Raw genomic sequence first — 7,414 nt, 5'->3', positions numbered from 1 at the left:
TAACCATGGCAACGCCTTATAACGACACTGCGCGAGTGCGCGGAAAGGCTTTGGGCAGCCGAGCTGACAGTGCAAGCCTTCGCGTCAAAATACAGGAAGCAGTGTGAATTTCACGAAAGTTGTTCAAAAAAAAATATTTATTATTATTATTATTCTCTTTATTTATTTTCTTTCTTAGGCTAGGCTGTTTATAATATGAATATAAAAGTAAAATACAAAAACACATACAAAACAATATAAAACACATATAAACACATTATAAAAAACCTAACCTAGGGTGCCGCCAGCAGCGGGCAGGGCCCAAGCTGCCGGTGGTTAGGGCTGCAGAGAGAGGAACCGTCGAACTATCCGTGCTGTGTCCAAGATCACCGCCTTCTGCATCTGGCCCTTGATCCAGCCACCTAGCGAGAGTCTCTTAAGATGTTGGTCGAGACTCTTCGCTATGAGACCGTTCGCTGAAACGACTATCGGAACAATGATCGTTGATTCAACATCCCACATGGCGGTTATCTCGTGAGCCAAGTCTAGGTACTTACTGGACTTGTCCTTCTCGGCTTTCACGAGATTCTCATCATGGGGGATGGTGATGTCAACGAGCACTGCCCGGCGTTGCAGTCGATCTATTATCACAATGTCAGGTTTATTGGCTACAATAGTCCTGTCAGTGATAATAGATCGATCCCAATAGAGCGTGGCACGACCATTTTCGAGAACTGGCGCAGGTAAGTACTTGTAGTACGGTACTTCGCGGTCCACAAGGCCGTATTGAAGAGCAAGTTGCTGGTGAATAATCCTGGCTACGAGATTATGTCTGTGCAAGTACTCGCCGTTAGCAAGATGAGAACAACCGGAAATAATATGCCTGAGTGACTCTCCGGGACGGCGGCATGCCCGACAAATGTCGACCGTACCGTCCTTCAGGATATATTTCCGGTAGTTGTTCGTCATCATAACTTCGTCCGCAATTGCACAGGCAAAACCCTCGGTTTCTCCGAAGAGGTCCCCGAATCGTAACCAGTTCACCGATGCGAGCAGATCTACATCGGGTCCCGTGAGGGCCTTGTAGAACCGCCCGTGTAGCTGCTTGCTCTCCCATACCGCCTTGCGGTCCGCAGTACTTAGTACCACAGGTTTGCGCCAGTTCTGTTTCGCCAAGGAGAGCGGCGTGAGGTTTCCGTCCACTGCCACCACATCACGATGCATCCCGCACTCGTTGTTAAGGAAGTAATTCCTGAGATTGTACACCTCACGGTTGTGGAGATCTTTGGCGTTTAGGAAGCCTCGACCTCCGCACTTCCGTGGGATGTACAATCTCATAACAGACGAGCGCGGGTGTAACATACGGTGTGTGGTAAGCAGTGAGCGGACCCTCCGATCCAGGGCGTCCAGCTCAGTCTGGGTCCACCGTAGTATGTCAAAGGAGTATATGAGTAGAGGCATTACCCAGGCGTTAAAGGCGCGCACTTTGTTGCCTCCTGACAAAAGACTGTTAAGGACTTTTGTCAGCCGACTGAAAAAGCGCTCCTTCACCGACCGTCTAATGCCAACATCCTCAATACCCAACGACTGTGACATACCAAGGTACTTATAGGTTTCTGATTCAGAGATAGATCTGAACGACATCGTCTCAGAAAGTTGTAAATTTTCTGAATTTACAACCTCCCCCGCTGCACATGCATGACCGCACACTTATCGACACCAAACTCCATTCTGATGGCGGTACTGAAAACTTCTGTGGTTTTCAATAGCACCATCAGGTCTTGGGTGTTCGGTGCAAATAGTTTGAGATCGTCCATGTACAGAAGGTGAGAGATGACTTCACCCTCTCTCCGAAGCCGGCAACCTAGCCCAGAATCCTTCAGCAGCGTGCTGAGGGGATTCAGAGCTAGGCAGAACCATAATGGACTCAAACTGTCACCCTGGAATATTCCTCGCTCAATCCTTATGAAGTCCTGCGGGCCAGGGGGCCATCCCTGCCTCCTGGTTGACGAAGGACTGTGGTCCACTGCCTCATACATGCAGCCAGGAAGGATATTAAAGCTGCATCAAGTTTATACAGCTCCAATACCCTTCTCAGCCATGAATGAGGCACCGAATCATAGGCCTTCTTATAGTCAATCCAAGCGGCCGAAATGGCCCCCTTGTTCCGCCGAACTTGTTGGCAGATGGTCATGTCTATGAGGAGGAGCTCTTTAGTACCACGGGACCCAACCCTACATCCATTTTGAGCGGGAGCCAGAATGTTGTTAGCGACAATATGCGCGTTAATTTTTGCTCTCAAAATGGATGTAAGGAGCTTGTAAAGTGTAGGCAAGCACGTGATGGGTCTGTAGTTTTTTGCTTCCGTGGTACTACCGGACTTATAGAGCAGGAAAGTAACACCAGTTGTTAGGGAAGGTGGGAGAGAACCAAGATCGAGGGCTTGTTGAAATTGCGTTGCCAAACGCGAGTGCGAGCATCGAAACCATTTTAGCCAGAAGTTGTGCAATCCGTCCGGTCCAGGACTTTTCCAGTTCTGGGCCGTACGGGTAGCACAACTTACGTCGTCGGGGCTGATGGTGATAGCCCCCATAGGCTCGATGCTCTCGCACTCGCGTTCGACAACGGTCATCCACTCACCCTCCGTGTGTTCGACGGGCACCGACCAGATGCTACGCCAGAAATCAGACATGGCAGTAGCATCCGGCAGCCGCACGTCAGACACACGAGGGTCGGTTTCCTCCCACCTTCGGTATACTTTCCTTTGGTCGCTTTGAAAAAGACGATTCTGCTGGAATCGGTCCACACGCTTTCTGTAGCGGCGAATACGGCTTGCCCATGCATAGACTTTCTGCTTCAGGAAGTCGATGCGCTCTGTGACATTGGCCAAATAGTCGCGGGGCCTGATGTCCGTCCCCGCGAACGCCTGGTTCACAAAGCGCATTACTCGGGGGCGATTATTACCCCCTCTGAAGCAGATCAGCTTTGCAATGAGAGTCCTAAACGAGTTGATACGACGCTCGATCCGTACTTGCCATGCAGGGACACCTTCGGCGGTCCTAGTTGCACGGTCAGCGTCCGGAAACTTGAAACTTATTATTATTTATTATTAAAACTAAGTGCATGGTCGTAGAAAAAGTATTGTATGCAACGGTGTTTAACTGAGTCAAAAAATACTCGTGGCGTTTCAATAACAATTTTCGGCTTCGCCTCAAATTGTTACACACGCCACTCGTCTTTTTTGACCTCCTTTAAACGCCTGTTGCATAAAATACTATTAAGACAGGGGCCGTGTGAATAAAAAGCAAATTATGATATTCGACTGATTTAAGAACACGATTTGATATTTAAGCTTGGGAGTAAGCTATATGATACCTACATTTAAAGACAATGGCATTATGATATTTTGGTGTAACGGAATTAAACCCCGTTACGAGTTACAAGTCAAACACTGGAAATGTCGCACGGTACGGAACCCTAAAAACGACGTGATTTACGGAACCCTTGGAACGCGAATGAGGAGCGAACAGTAAGTGTTCTCCCCTCTAGGGGTCGAAAATGAAAATATGGAACTTTTGGGAAATCAATGAACAGCGGATTGGAGAAAAAATTGCAAGCAGACGACAAAACAAAAGCCAGTATAATAATAAGTGTGAGTGACCGGCAGCTTGGGCCCTGCCCCGCTGCTGGCGGCACCCTAGGTTAGGTTTTTTATAATGTGTTTATATATTTTGTATGTGGTTTTGTATTTTACTTTTATAATCATGTTAAAAATACCTAGCCTAAGAATTAAAATGAATAAAGAGTGTGAGTGAGTATATCTAGGTATGTAGTGACTAATAGGAATGGGCTATATGTTCACCACAGTAATATTGACACTGCTATGCCTATTTTTTTGGGTTCATAATAACTCTGCGTCAATTTTTCCTTGTTGAACATGAGCAATGAACGGCCAAGTATCACTGTCGGGCGACAATGGTCACTATTGTAAAATAGGCCATGTAGATGTGCTATACAATCGTGAGTGGTCCGCCGCGTGCCTCGTTTATAATATACCGTCGCGGAGCGCTGCGCCGCCGCCGCCGCCGCGGCTCCGCTGCCGACGCCGGCCGGGCCCGCGCTCGTCGCCGCCGCGCACCCTCACGTTGTAAGCCATTTTGATCATTTCTAATTATTATTGGTACAGTCGACTACAAAGAGAAGTCTCTACTTTTTCACTTTATTACAATGCATTAAGGTGAAAAAGTGGATACATCTTTTTGTAGTCGACTGTACCTACCTACAGAAACGGTCAAGCAAATTTTGGCACTAAAAAGTCGCAGAATACAAATTTTATGTGGGACTTTACACCTACGCCCACACGTTCTTAATTTGCCGCCTTTTACGAACGTTTGAGTTGCAGGCGTCCGTGGGTTGCGGTGGCCGCTTTCCATCAGGCGGACCGTTTGCCACTGACGTAGTATTAAAAAAAAAAAGGTTTGTCGTCCCATAGCAAATTTGAATTTCGCACATTTTCTTAGTGTCAAAATTAGCTTGACCATGGCCGTCAATAGATACATAGTTTTTCATGTAGACTATGATATTATGCGGTCCACACTCCACAGTTGGAGCAGGAGGTGGACAGCAAATGGTGCCGCGCTGCGCACGCTGGTGGACGAAGGATCGCTGACGCAGGAACAACTGGACGCAGCCGCCGCCAGGCTCAGCTCAACTTTATATATTTTACTAGCTTTTGCCCGCGGCTTCGCTCGCGTTCGAAAATTGCGGAAGCTCCATACAAACTTCCACCCCCCATCTTAGGGAAACGGGGGGTTAGAAAGAGACAAAAAGTAGCTTATGTCACTCTCCATCCCTTCAACTATCTCCACTTTTAAAAATCACGTCAATACGTCGCTCCGTTTTGCCGTGAAAGACGGACCAACAAACAGACACACACACTTTCCCATTTATAATATTAATATGGATATCCCATACATACCAATTTCATAAACCTAATGTCTTAACTCTGGCATATTTTACTCCTTCATGGCCTTTACTACTTCCTAATATCATGCGAAAACTTAGTAAATAAATAAATCGGTCGTGATCTCCTACTAACTTAGGTATTTTTTTAGATAGGAATAATTTATTATTTAATTATTCCTATCTAAAAAAATACCTAAGTTATAACAAATCACATACAAAAATTAATCAGATTGACTTAGGGCCTCAATTTATCAATCTTTCTTCTCTATATTTTTATACAATGTCAATTTGTGTGGGCTAACCCCCTTATTCATAAACGTTCACTAAAGTTATCAAGCCGATAAAGTTTGTTTGTCCCTTTCTATCACACCAATACGTCGGAAAGGGACAAACGAACTTTTCACCACACCAACTGGTAAAGGCTTTGTTTGCTATTCGAAAACAGATAGCAAAATTGCATTTTATCTACAAGGGAGCAAAGTAATTTCATTCAAATTTTAACTCGATGTCTTAATCTGGCTGCTAGATTTTTTTTTAGATGATTTTGAATCATAAATATTGAATAAATTGATGGATTTGATTTTGATGTCAGTATTTTGTTCTCGTTGGTGTGGTGAAAAATGTTGTGTTTCACTCGGTGGCAAAGTTTGTTTAACCTTCGTGCCTTGATACCCTCGCAACGCTCAAGATTCCACTTTTTGAACCACTCGCTACGCTCGCGGTTCAATATTGGAATCTTTCGCTTGCTCGGGTATCAATATTGGCACGTGCGGTTAAACAACTACTTTGCCCCCTTGTAAAACAAATAACTATTATCGGCTTGTAATAATAGCGTGCTCACTCAATCCACACGTACACTGATAACTTTAGTGAACGTTTATGAATAAGGGGGTAACTGTTTTCGGCACTAGCCTATTTTTAACCGACTTCAAAAAAGGAGGAGGTTCTCAATTCGACTGATTTTTTTTTTTTTTTTGTATGTATGTTCCTCGATATCTTCGAGAATTGTGGACCGATTTTCAAAATATTTTTTTTTGATCGAACGGGTATAACCCCGAGATGGTCCCATTGGCACCAAGTCAAGGTCTGATGATGGGATCCTGGAGAAATCGAGGGAACTCTTCAAATGTTATAGGCACATGTAATGTTTTTAGTGTATTTTTCAAAGGTAAACCAGTATTTACGCCTGATGGTAATAATTTTATGTGGCTGAGCTGATGATGGAAGGTCAACTCCTCAATGGTTAGGAGTTAAAGGATAATTCTTTCACTACTGTACATATATTCGGACTGATACGTATAATATCAATAGGAACCACTAAAAATCAACAAATAAATAAACTTTTTAACAAAAAATAAAACCGCCTTCAAAAATAAGCGCGTTACAAAACACGGAGAAACTAAAAAGCAAAAAATAATAAACCTTTGAATTCAGATTTCTTATCGTATTGCAATAATCTAAACATCCAAATTATAAACAAATCAATTATTTTTGGAGTCGGTGCCAGCCTGCGTATGGTTGGGTGGGGCAAACAGGCAATAGCAAGGCGACGAACAGGTCTGGTACCGACTGCAAAAATAATTGATTTGTTTATAATTTGGATGTTTAGATTATTGCAATCCGATAAGAAATCTGAATTCAAAGGTTTATTATTTTTTGCTTTTTAGTTTCTCCGTGTTTTGTAACGCGCTTATTTTTGAAGGCGGTTTTTTAGGGTTCCGTAGTCAACTAGGAACCCTTATAGTTTCGCCATGTCTGTCTGTCCGTCCGTCCGTCCGTCCGTCCGTCCGTCCGTCCGCGGATAATCTCAGTAACCGTTAGCACTAGAAAGCTGAAATTTGGTACCAATATGTAGATGAATCACGCCGACAAAGTGCAAAAATAAAAAATGGAAAAAAATGTTTTATTAGGGTACCCCCCCTACATGTAAAGTGGGAGCTGAATTTTTTTTTCATTCCAACCCTAACGTGTGATATATTGTTGGATAGGTATTTAAAAATGAATAAGGGTTTGCTAAAATAGTTTTTTGATAATATTTATATTTTCGGAAATAATCGCTCTTAAAGGAAAAAAAAGTGCGTCCCCCCCCCTCTAACTTTTGAACCATATGTTTAAAAAATATGAAAAAAATCACAAAAGTAGAACTTTATAAAGACTTTCTAGGAAAATTGTTTTGAACTTGATAGGTTCAGTAGTTTTTGAGAAAAATACGGAAAACTACGGAACCCTACACTGAGCGTGGCCCGACACGCTCTTGGCCGGTTTTTATTTTTTTCTTGTTTCTCTATCTAATCGATCACTTGTTTCTGTATACTCCAGATAATTTCTCGGTTCATGGAAATCAAATGGAAATAAAAGGTCCGAGTGCGCCGACTGCGGCGCTTACTTGTGCGGCGCGGGAGTCGGGAACTGTCTACTGCGGATTGTTGTATAAACAAATATTTTCACGTTATTCGATCCGATATCGGAT

The sequence above is a fragment of the Leguminivora glycinivorella genome, chromosome 26 (assembly GCF_023078275.1).
Source record: "Leguminivora glycinivorella isolate SPB_JAAS2020 chromosome 26, LegGlyc_1.1, whole genome shotgun sequence".
In the NCBI taxonomy this organism is placed as follows: Eukaryota; Metazoa; Arthropoda; class Insecta; order Lepidoptera; family Tortricidae; genus Leguminivora; species Leguminivora glycinivorella.
The sequence above is the reverse complement of the archived record's forward strand: the minus strand, read 5'-3'. Positions refer to the sequence as shown.